The sequence below is a fragment of the Scyliorhinus torazame genome, chromosome 20, assembly GCF_047496885.1.
Source record: "Scyliorhinus torazame isolate Kashiwa2021f chromosome 20, sScyTor2.1, whole genome shotgun sequence".
Taxonomy (NCBI): Eukaryota; Metazoa; Chordata; class Chondrichthyes; order Carcharhiniformes; family Scyliorhinidae; genus Scyliorhinus; species Scyliorhinus torazame.
Genome location: NC_092726.1, coordinates 42268446 through 42280659, shown reverse-complemented (window position 1 = coordinate 42280659; position 12214 = coordinate 42268446). Strand labels below are relative to the sequence as shown.

The 12214-nt window shown below is 47.7% G+C and overlaps 3 non-coding genes across 3 annotated transcripts; all 3 read left to right on the top strand.

Moving 5' to 3' along the window:
- Positions 1-3919: 3919 nt before the first annotated feature.
- LOC140397183 (U2 spliceosomal RNA) lies at positions 3920-4104 on the top strand. The gene has a single exon (XR_011936749.1). It is a non-coding gene; the product is annotated as a U2 spliceosomal RNA (small nuclear RNA).
- A 785-nt stretch (positions 4105-4889) lies between these two features.
- Positions 4890-5080, top strand: LOC140397518 (U2 spliceosomal RNA). The gene has a single exon (XR_011936953.1). It is a non-coding gene; the product is annotated as a U2 spliceosomal RNA (small nuclear RNA).
- Positions 5081-10830: 5750 nt separating this feature from the next.
- On the top strand, positions 10831-11020 carry LOC140397863 (U2 spliceosomal RNA). The gene has a single exon (XR_011937287.1). It is a non-coding gene; the product is annotated as a U2 spliceosomal RNA (small nuclear RNA).
- The last annotated feature ends 1194 nt before the right edge of the window (positions 11021-12214 follow it).

Below are 12214 nucleotides of genomic sequence, written 5' to 3'. Positions count from 1 at the left end.
CCCAGGTGAAGACCGGCCTGCAACCCCAACACCTACTGACTGCCACGAGGAACCCCAGGGCTACACCCCCCCCCCCCAGTGCATCTGCATCAAAATCACTGGGCCAGTACGGACCAGAACAGTTTTCTCAGCCCTGCAACTGTGCTAAAGTTTGCGAGCACCACCGGCATGCTGGGGAACATTCAACAGCTGGAACAGCCAACTGTATAGACTCTGGACCTTTGGAACTGGTAAATCTACCTTTTTATAATGGGTTTAAAAATTGCATCCATAAATGTGCGAAGCATCAAAGATACTTCGCGGTCTGTAGCCACACTCAACTATTTGGCAAATGCAAAAGCTGACCTACTGTTCCTGCAGGAGTGCGGAATTCCGCACCTCAGCAACTACAGGCGCTGGTCGAGCTGGTGGTCCCACGGGCCATCCATCTGGTCAGGAGGAAACGACTGCCGCTCCTCTGGCCTGGGTATTCTGCTGCGGGGAGGAAACTTCACCATCTCCGACGTTAAGGAGGTGGTGGGCGGGCGCCTCCTCGTAGCAGACGTGAAATACAAAAACACCCCTCTCTGACTTATTAATGTGTACGCCCCAGCCGTAAAAAGTGAGCGGCTGGCAGTTCTTCAGCAACTCCCACTGCTGTTGGCCACCTCCAAGCCGGTCATCCTGGGTGGTGACTTCAACTGCATCATCGATGCGGCTGGACGATCCAGCAAAGCCGACAGCAAACTAGACGCTACGTCCAGACTCCTGATGGAAACGGTAAAAGACGCCAAGCTGCTCGACGTCTGCAGCAACCCTGCAGACGGCGCGCAGCGTAGATACACATGGTCACGGCCAGACGGGTCCGTCCGCTCCAGGATAGACTTCTTTTTTGTGTCCCGAGCTTTCACGGTCAGGTCCACCGACGTAACGCCGGTGTTCTTCTCTGACCACTGCCTCCTACTGGCCGACTGCCACCTGCAGGAAGACCAGGGGGTAGGCAGGGGGACGTGGAAGCTAAATGTAAAACTGCTGACCCCTGAGAACATCGAGGAACTCAGGAGGGATTACAAAGGTTGGAGAACCGTGAAACCCCTCTTTGAGGCCCCACATCTCTGGTGGGAAGCAATCAAGGGGAATATCAAGAGGTTTTTCATCCTCAAGGGCGTTCAAAAGGAGAGAGAGAGACGAGGGGTCATGTCCAGGCTCCAGAAAAGTATGCAAAATTTGCTCCAGCTGCAGTCGATGGGGGTGGACGTTAAGGAGGATCTCCAAGAGGTGAAGAGCCAGCAAGCCTCGCTCTACACCTCGGAGGCCTCCAAGGTTATCTTCCGTTCCAGAGTCCGCTCCGTGGAGCAGGACGAAAAGTGCTCACGCTTCTTCTTCCAAAAGGTGCACAGAGAGACCTCTGTGATCAGCAGCCTGAAGGAAGAAGATGGCTCTGAAAAGTCATCGCAGTCTGTCATCCTGAGGATCAGCCAATCCTTTTATGCCGGACTGTATGACCTGAAGCCAACAGATAGCACTGTTTCCCAGACCTTCCTGTCGACTATCACGGAGGTCATAGGCGACAGCGAGCTGGAAAACCTGGACAAACCACTAACTCTGGACGAGCTGACAAAGGCCGCCAAGTCCTTCGAGACGAGTAAAACTCCCGGAAGCGACGGCTTACCGGTTGAGTTGTATTCGGCTCTGTGGGACTGGATGGGCCCAGACCTGCTGGAAGTGTACGAGAGTATGCTTCTGGAAGGCAGCATGTCAGAGTCCATGAGGAAAGGCATCATCACCCTCATCTACAAACAGAAGGGGGAAAGGGAAGAAATTCGAAATTGGCGACCCATTTCACTGTTGAATGTGGACTACAAAATTCTAGCAAAGGTCATCGCCAATCGGGTCAGGTCTGCTCTGGAGTCGGTGATCCACCCTGACCAGACCTGTGCTGTACCCGGCAGGAAGATCTCTGATAGCCTCGCGCTACTCAGGGATACGATCGCCTACGTGCAGGACCGGGGGGTGGACACTTGCCTCATCAGCCTTGACCAGGAGAAGGCTTTTGACAGAATATCGCACACCTACATGATGGATGTGCTCTCCAAAATGGGGTTTGGGGAGGGAATTCGCAATTGGATCAAACTGCTCTACACAAACATCTATAGCGCAGTCTCAATCAATGGGTGGGAATCAGAAAAGTTCCAGATCAGATCTGGAGTCAGGCAGGGCTGCCCTCTCTCCTCTGCCCTTTTTGTGTGCTGCATAGAACCTTTTGCCGAGTCCATCAGGAGGGATCCGGGTATAAGAGGAGTGACGATCCCAGGCAGTGGAGGCATGCAAGTCAAGGCCTCCCTGTACATGGACGACGTTGCCGTCTTCTGCTCGGATCCTGCGTCTGTACGCAGGCTCTTAACCACCTGCGACCAGTTTGAACTGGCCTCTGGAGCCAAGGTAAACCGGGGCAAGAGCGAGGCCATGTTCTTTGGGAACTGGGCCGACCGGTCCTTTGTCCCCTTCACTGTCAGGTCAGATTACCTGAAGGTGCTGGGGATATGGTTCGGAGCTGCTGGGGCGTGCACCAAAAACTGGGAGGAGCGCATAGGAAAGGTAAGACAGAAACTGGGCTGGTGGGAGCAACGCTCCCTCTCCATTGCGGGCAAAACCCTGGTCATCAGGTGTGAGGTACTCTCGGTGCTACTGTACGTGGCGCAGGTCTGGCCCATAACCCGACCCTACGCCACAGCAGTCACCCGGGCCATCTTCAAATTTATCTGGCGATCCAAGATGGACCGTGTCCGAAGGGACACCATGTACAAACCTCTGGAGAAGGGAGGGCGGAACGTACCCAACGCCTCCCTCATCCTGTTGGCCACCTTTGTGTCCAGCTGCATCAAGCTGTGCGTGGACCCCCAGTATGCAAACACCAAGTGTCACTACATACTGAGGTTCTACCTGTCCCCGGTGTTGCGAAGGATGGGCCTGGCCTCATTGCCGCGGAACGCTCCAAGTAGTTGGACCGTACCGTACCACCTGTCCTTTGTGGAAAAGTTTTTGAAGGAAAACACCTTTGACCACAAGGCAATGAAGCAGTGGTCAGCACGTAATGTCCTCGAGGCCCTCAGGGAAAAGGAGACCGTGGAGGACGTTGGATGGTTCCCTGAGCAGACTGCCAGAGTCATCTGGCAGAACGCCTCATCACCAGAACTTTCAAACAAGCACCAAGACCTAGCTTGGCTGGTGGTGAGAAAGGCCCTCCCTGTCAGATTCTTCATGCACACCCGAAGGCTCTGCACCAATGCACGCTGCCCTCGGAGTGGCTGTGGGGGAAATGAGACGGTCACACACCTCCTTGTGGAATGTGCCTTTGCAAAGAAGGTCTGGAGAGAGATGCAGTGGTATTTGTCAAGGTTTATCCCAAACAGATCTGTGACACAGGACTCTGTGCTCTACGGACTGTTTCCAGGGACACACACCGAGACAAATATCAACTGCTGCTGGAAGGTCATCAACTCGGTAAAAGACGCTCTTTGGTCTGCCCGAAACTTGCTGATCTTCCAGTGCAAAGAATTGTCCTCGACCGAGTGTTGCAGACTGGCACATTCCAAGGTCCAGGACTACGTGCTGAGGGACGCACTCAAGCTTGGGGCAGCTGCCGCCAAGGCGCAATGGGGAAAGACCACTGTGTAAAGTCTTTCCAGCAAATGTACACCGAGGGGTGCGTAACAGTGTAAAGCCCCTCGGTCTGGGCAACCAACACTCCAATGTATAAAACAAACATGACAATGTAAATATTTAAGAAGGAATTGTAATGTAAAGAGTGATATGTGTACGACAATATCAAAATTGAATGAAAGAAAGTCAAGGCAACATGTAACCCTGCCGGAAATGTACAGTCAAGACAATTTGAAATGTTTCTGAAATGCTCATGATAAATTTTTATGAATAAAGTATATTTTTTTGAAAAAAAAAAAAAAAAAAAAATCTGTTCTTATCAGTTTAATATCTGATATGTCCTCAATCTGTGGACCGAATATTAAATTTATTTTTAGGACTCGGAGATGGTTCAGGGGCTTGCTCCTTCCGCTCCACGCATCAACCTGGTCTTGCAGTGCTTCCAGGAATGGTGCCCTCTCCCCACTTTGGGGCGCAAAATGTATAAAAGCAGAAAATGCCGCAAAACCTGGCTTCCCCTTTTCTCTCTTGTCCAGTTGTCTCATCCTGACCAATTTAAGGCCTTTCCGGCTCCAAAGCATTGCTAGCTTTTCTGCTGGCGGGAGCTTCGTGCACGAATGTTGCGAGCCGATGGACTCGCGGACTTGCGGCAGCCAGGCTCCGTTTTCAGCTGATATGCCACACAGATTTCCTGCTGCTTTTTACAGGCCACTCACCTTCACACTCGGATGCCGACTTGCCTTCTCCTCACTTCAGTTACCACATCCCTTCATCCTGCACAACGGGGAAGTGTGGCGACAGACTGAACGGCATCCTGTTTGGATGTAGGTACACCTTCACGGCGTCTCTTTTCGTTCTCCTGACTCCACGACCAACACGCCAGGGTGGAGCTCAGGGAGACTAGACATTGCCCTCTGTTGGATTCCGCCAGTACTTGCTGCTTGCACGGATTGCCCTTTGTTCGGCAAAGGTGGAGATTACTTCGACTCCCTCCGTTGGGTGTCACTGGGCCTTCACAGCGTCTCCATTTCATCTGGTGACGACAGGGGACGGCTTGCCAGACGATGTCTTCGTGTTGTGTTTACTGGTTCTGCATGCACAGACTCCACCGTGCTCGGCCAAGCTGGATGTCTCTTGACCAACAGTGAGCGTAGACTAAAAGTTCCAAAGCACAGTCGAGCGCAGCAAGGTGCACCTGAATGTCGGTGGACGAGGAGGACAAGAGCCATTGCCGGAAAAAATGGGCTATCGCTTCTCGGCCTTTTGGCTCAGATCAAGTGTAGTATCTGTTCTTATCAGTTTAATATCTGATATGTCCTCAATCTGGGGACCGAATATTAAATTGATTTTTAGAACTCGGAGATGGTTCGGGGGCTTGCTCTTTCCGCTCCACGCATCAACCTGGTCTTGCAGTGCTTCCAGTAATGGTGCCTTCACCCCGCTTTGGGGCGAAAATGTATAAAAGCAGAAAATGCCGCAAAACCTGCCTATCCCTTTTCTCTGTTGTCCAGTTGCCTCATCCTGACCAATTTAAGGCATTTCAAGCTCCAAAGCATTGCTAGCTTTTCTGCTGGCGGGAGCTTCGTGCACTAATGTTGCGAGCCGATGGACTCGAGGACTTTCGGCAGCCAGGCTCCGTTTTAAGCTGATATGCCGCACAGATTTCCTGCTGCTTTTTACAGGCCACTCACCCTCACCCTCGGATGCCGACTTGCCTTCTCCGCACTTCAGTTACCACATCCCTTCATCCTGCACAACGGGGAAGTATGGCGACAGACTGAACGGCATCCTCTTTGGATGTAGGTATACCTTCACGGCGTCTCTTTTCGTTCTCCTGACTCCACGACCAACACGCTAGGGTGGAGCTCAGGGAGACTAGACATTGCCCCCTGTTGGATACCGCCAGTACTTGGTGCTTGCACGGATTGCCCTTTGTTCGGCAAAGGTGGAGATTTCTTCGACTCCCTCCGTTGGGTGTCACTGGCCTTCACAGCGTCTCCATTTCATCTGGTGGCGACAGGGGACGGCTTGCCAGACGATGTCTTCCTGTTGTGTTTTACTTGGTTCTGCATGCTCAGACTCCACCATGCTCGGCCAAGCTGGATGTCTCTTGACCAACAGTGAGCGTAGACTGAAAGTTCCAAAGCACAGTCGAGCGCAGCAATAGCGCACAACAGTCCACCAATTGTATTTAAAAGGTGCCCTCGAGTCAATTAAATGCATTTCAACAGTGCCCGATTGTGAATCAAATGCATTTAAACAGTGCCCTAAGTTAAATCAAATGCATTCAAACAATGCCCTACAGTAAACCAAACGTTTTTGAACAGTGCTTTCTAGTAAATCAAATGTATTTAAATAGTGCCCTACAGTAAATGAAATGCATTTAAACAGTGACACAGTAAATCAAATGTATTTAAACAGGCGCTGCAATAAATCAAATGCGTTTAAACAGTGCCCTACCGGAAACTAAATGCATTTAAAAAGTGCCATGAAGTAAATCAAATGCATTCAAACAGTGCCCTCCAGTGAGCCAAATATATTAAATCGTGATTTATAGTAAATTAATTGCATTTAAACAGTGCCTGACAGTAAATCAAAAGTATTTAAATTAAATGCGTTTACACAGTGTCCGACACGAAATCAAACGCATTGAAACAATGCCCTCCAGTAAGTCAAGTGCATTTAAACAGTGCCCGGCAGCAAACTAAAGGCATTTAAACAGTGCCCTGCAGTAAATCAAATGCATTTAAACTGCCCGACAGTAAATCAAATGTATTTAAACAGTGCCCCAGAATACATCCAAAGTATTTAAACAGTGAATAAAATATAATTAAATAGCGCACAACAGTCCATCAAATGTATTTAAACAGTGCCCCAGAATAAATCCAAAGTATTTAAACAGTGTACTGCAGTAAATCAAATATAATTAAATAGCGCACAACAGTCCATCAAATGCATTTAAACATTGCCCTCGAGTCAATTAAATGCATTTAAACAGTGCCCTACAGTAAATCAAATGCATTTGAACAGTGGCCTAAAATAAATCAATTATATCTAAACGGTGCCAAATGTATTTAAACAGTTCTTTATAGTAAATTAAATGCATTTAAACAGTGCCCCGACAGTCAATCAAATGCTTTTAAACACTGCGCAAGAGTAAAACAAATACTTTTAAACAGTGCACCACAGTAAATCAAATGCATTTAAACAGTGCCCTACAGTAAATCAAATGCATTTAAACAGTGCCCTATAGTAAATCAAATGCATTTAAACAGCGCCCAACAGTAAATCAAATGCATTTTGTTCCCTACAGTAAACTAATTGCATTTAAATAGTGCCCGATACTCAAATGCATTTAAACATTGCCCTCCTGTGAATCAAAAGCATTTAAACAGTGTTCTACGTTAAATCAAATACATTTAAACAGTGCCCTACAGTAAACCAAATGCATTTAAACAGTGACATAGTAAATCAAATGTTTTTAAACAGGCGCTACAATAAATCAAATGCATTTAAACAATATCCTACAGTGAACTAAATGCATTTTTAAAATGCCCTGCAGTGAATCAAATGCATTCAAACAGTGCCCTACAGTATACGAAATGCTTTTAAACAGTTTCTGACAGTTAACTGAATGCATTTAAAGAGTGCCCAACACTCAAATGCATATAAGTAGTGCCCTACAGTAAATTAAATGAATGTAAACAGTGCCCTGTTGTAAACCAAATGCGTTTAAATAGTGCGGTGAAGTAAATGAAATGCACCTAAACTGTGCCCTACAATAAATCAAACGCATTTTAACAGTGCCCATAGTAAATCAATGCATTTAAACAGTGCCCTACAGGAAATCAAATGCATTTATACAGTGCCCTACAGTAAACCAAATGCATTTAAACAGTGCCCTATAGTCAATCAAATGTATTTAAACAGTGCCCCACAGTCAAACGGACCTTATTTAAACAGAGCCTTACAGTAACACACCAATTAAAAGTGCCCTACTGTAATCGGACTTAAAATGTGCCCGATAATAAATCATGTTTTTAAACATTAAACATGTTTATGTAAAGCGAATTGCTTTGGAGACCTAAAAAACAACTTTCCCGAGGCCAGTATATGCCCTTCCAAAAACTGAACGGGATCCAGCCAAAATAATACTGTTCCATATTTCTATCCAGCATATTAATTCTGCTCCATTTTAATATGCAGCCATATTAAAACGGCTCCATATTAATACTGTTCCATATTAATACTCTTCCACATTAATACTGTTCCATATTAATACTGTTCCATATTCGTGCTGCTTCATTTTAAGACCGTTACAAATGAGTACTGTTCCCTATTAATGTCCAGCATATAAACATTGTTCCATATTAATATTCGCTCATATTATAACTTTTCCATATTAGTAGTGTTCCATATTAATACTGTTCTATATGATTACTGTTACATATTAATATCCAGCCATGTTAACGCTGTTCCATATTAGTACTGTTCCATATTAATATCTGGCCATTTTAATATCCGGCTATATTAACACTGTTCCATACTAATACAGTTCCATATTAACATCCAGCCACATTCCATATTAATAATAATTATCTTTGTCACAAGTAGTCTTACATTAACACAACAACGAAGTTACTGTGAAAAGCCCTTCGTCGCCACATTCTGGCGCCTGTTCGGGGACACAGAGGGAGAATTCAGAATGTCCAATTCACCTAACAAGCACGTCTTTCGGGCCTTGTGGGAGGAAACCGGAGCACCCGCAGGAAATGTACGCAGACACCGGGAGAACATGCAGGCTCCGCAAAGAGAGTGACCCAATCTAGGAATCAAATCTGGGACCCTGGAGCTGTGAAGATATGGTTCCATATTAATACTGTTCCATATTAGTACTGTTCCATATTAATATTCAGCCATATCAATACTATTCCATATTAATACGGTTCCAAGTTAATATGCAGCCATATTAATACTGCTCCATATGAATAATGTTCCATATTAATATCCAGCCACATTAATGCTGTTCCATACCAATATGGTTCCATATTAATATGCAGCCAGATTAATACGTTTTTGCTCAATGCCTGCTACCCCGCCCCCCACATGGAGGTTGGACATGGCCCGACTTGCCCAGAATGCTTTGTGCAAGAAAATATCACAGGCCACAGATGACTATATTATTAATAACTAGAATGGGGAAGTCCCGCCCTTCACGCTCTGGGAGGCCACGAAGGCTGAGATCAGGGGTGATATCATGGCCAAGAACGCACGTAGAGACAAGGTAGAGAGGGCGGCTAGGCGACAGTTGTGGACTCCATACTGGAGGTAGACAGGCGATACTCTGAGGGCCCGAACAAAGAACTCCTGGCGCAGAGGAAAAAGCTACAAATGGACTTTGATCTGCTCTCCACGAGGGAAGCATTGCAGCAACTCCGCCAGGTACGGGAGACCCTTTACGAACACGGAGATAAAGCCAGCCACTGCTGGTTCGCCAGCTGAGAAAGCAGGCAGCCACGGGGGTAATAGCTCAGATTAGAAGCAGCAGACCGAATCCAGTGGCAGAGCCAAAAAATGTCTACGAGGCATTTGAGACCTTCTACCGGGGGCTATTCACCTACAAGCCCTCAGCTTAGGGATGAAACAGTTCATCGATGGATGGGACACGCCAGTTGTGACACAGGCTGAAAATGGGACTGGAAGCACCTGTAAAACTGGGAGAAGGATAGCGCAGTGGTGAGCCCTCGTTCCTCGTGGTCCCGCCCGCCCCACACATCCCTGTGACGATGGATGTGGCTGTCCTGCAACCCAGTTTTGTGTAGAAGCTGGGATTCGTCTTTCTGGAGCGCAGGAGGTTAGGGGGAATCTAAACAAGACTTCAACGTCATAAAGATTTTTTTTTAATGATAGAAATGGATAGATCCTCTGCCCCCAATTGCTCGACTGCATAAATCCCACCTTAGTTAGTGTCCCAATCCACCGGACTTTCCACAACACCATATCCAGCTATGCTCAGGAAGAATAATTGTTTTCCTATCCAGCCGACTGTTCTATATTGAAGAAGCTGGTGAACTTTAGAAGGACAATTCTGCCTTCCTATCCACACTGCTGTTCACACATCAGTGCACTACGTCGAGATATACTTTGGACTGACTTTTCTGTGTCATTTTTGGCTCTATTGTTCATAAAAACAGATCAAGCTGAGCTGTACGAGATCTGCGTGTCCCCAGTGCACTCTGCTGAACACATCCAGATATAGTCTGGAGTAATATTTCGCTCTTCCGTTCTAACCTGGTGCTCCAACGGACACATGCACCTGCCCTGCAGCCGAACATGTATGTGTTTCATTTCCCAACCACTGTCCACACCCACTGACCCAAGCTGTACTTCAGAAGCCAATCTGCCTGTGCCATTCGCCTTGGATTGTTTCGAAATCCCACGTCAGGCTCGAATGCAGGTTACGATTCTTTATAGAATCATAGAATCCCTACAGAGCGGAAGGCGGGTCATTCGGCCCAACGAGTCTGCACCAGCCCTTAGAAAGAGCAACCTATTTAAGCCCACACCGCCACCCTATCCTCATTCCCGCAACCCAAACTAACCTAAAGGGCAATTTAGCACGGCGAATCCACCTGACTTGCACATATTTGGACTGTGGGAGGAAAACAGAGAACCCAGAGGAAACCGTGTCAGAGAAAGTGCAAACTCCACATGGACAGACATCCGAGGCTGGAATTGAACCTGGGTTGCTGGCGCGCTGAGGCAAGCGTGCAAACTACTGTGACACCGGATTGCAGCCTCCTGGACTCTGCACTGCACAGATTCACCGTGTAGGACAATCTCTGGGGTCTCTGACAGCCTCTTTTTTGTTTTACAATGAAATACACAGTTCTTAAAATTTAGAGTAGTCAATAATTCTTCCAATTTATGGTGGCTAATCCACCTACCTCTCACATCTTTGAGTTGTGGGGTGAGACTCACGCAGAACCGGGGAGAATGTGCAAACTCCACGCGGCCAGTGACCCGGGGCCGGGGTCGCAATGTGGACTGGGAACTTCAGGAAATTAGGAGAGCAAAAACGGTACATGAAAGTATACAGGCAGGTAAAATGAACGAACGTCCTAAGTAATTTTACCAGCTCATTAAGGGTAAAAGGATAACTCGGGAAATAGCCGGAAAACATGGGCTATCGCTTCTCGGCCTTTTGGTTCAGATCAAGTGTAGTATCTGTTCTTATCAGTTTAATATCTGGTATGTCCCCTTCGGGGGTCCGAATATTAAATTGATTTTTGGGACACGGAGATGGTTCAGGGGCTTTCTTGGTCCGCTCCAGGCATCAACCTGGTCTTGCAATGTTTCCAGGAATGGTGCCTTCACCCCGCTTTGGGCACAAATAGTGCAAAAGCAGAAAATGGCGCAAAACCTGGCTTCCCCTCTTCTGTCTTGTCCAGTTGTCTCATCCTGACCAATTAAAAAAATTTCAGGCTCCAGAGCATTGCTAGCTTTTCTGCTGGCGGGCGCTTCGCGCACTAATGTCGTGAGCCTATGGGCTCGCGGACTTGCGGCAGCCAGGCTCCGTTTTCAGCTGATATGCCAAACAGATATCCTGCTGCTTTTTACAGGCCACTCACCCTCACCCTCGGATGCCGACTTGCCTTCTCCTCACTTCAGTTACCACATCCCTTCATCCTGCACAACGGGGAAGTGTGGCGACAGACTGAACGGCATCCTGATTTGGATGTAGGTACACCTTCACGGCGTCTCTTTTCGTTCTCGTGACTCCACGACCAACACGTCAGGGTGGAGCTCAGGGAAACTAGACATTGCCCCCTGTTGGATTCCGCCAGTACTCGCTGCTTGCACGGATTGCCCTTTGTTCGGCAAAGGTGGAGATTTCTTCGACTCCCTCCGTTGGGTGTCACTGGGCCTTCACAGCGTCTCCATTTAATCTGGTGACGACAGGGGGCGGCTTGCCAGACGATGTCTTCCTCTTGTGTTTTACTGGTTCTGCATGCACAGACTCCACCGTGCTCGGCCAAGCTGGAGGTCTCTTGACCAACAGTGAGCGTAGACTAAAAGTTCCAAAGCACAGTCGAGCGCAGCAAGGTGCTCCTGAAAGTCGGTGGACGAGGAGGACAAGAGCCATAGCCGGAAAATATTGGCTATCGCTTCTCGGCCTTTTGCCTGAGATCAAGTGTAGTCTCATTTAATCGTGGGAAGCTGAGAATCTCGATGACGATCGTGGATTGGAGAACTCGGAGGAATTGAAGTCGTCAAAGAGGAAACGTTTGGAGCCCGGCTGCTATTGGTGGATCCACATACTGGCCTAAACCTCTGGTTTAGGCCTAACGCCGATACAGTTCAGACCCAACGTACGAGCTATGGATGCAGCTGCATCCCGACCACCAGGCTGGGGAGTGCGAAACACTGTCCGAGTCACAGTGAAGAAAACGGAAGGAGAGTCACCTTTGGATCGGATACTCTTCGTGAAGCGGGTGCTGCTCGAGTGTTGTGGGTTTAAAGCAACAGAAATCTTCTGCTTGCAAAACTTCCCCAAGAATGGCTTCTTTGA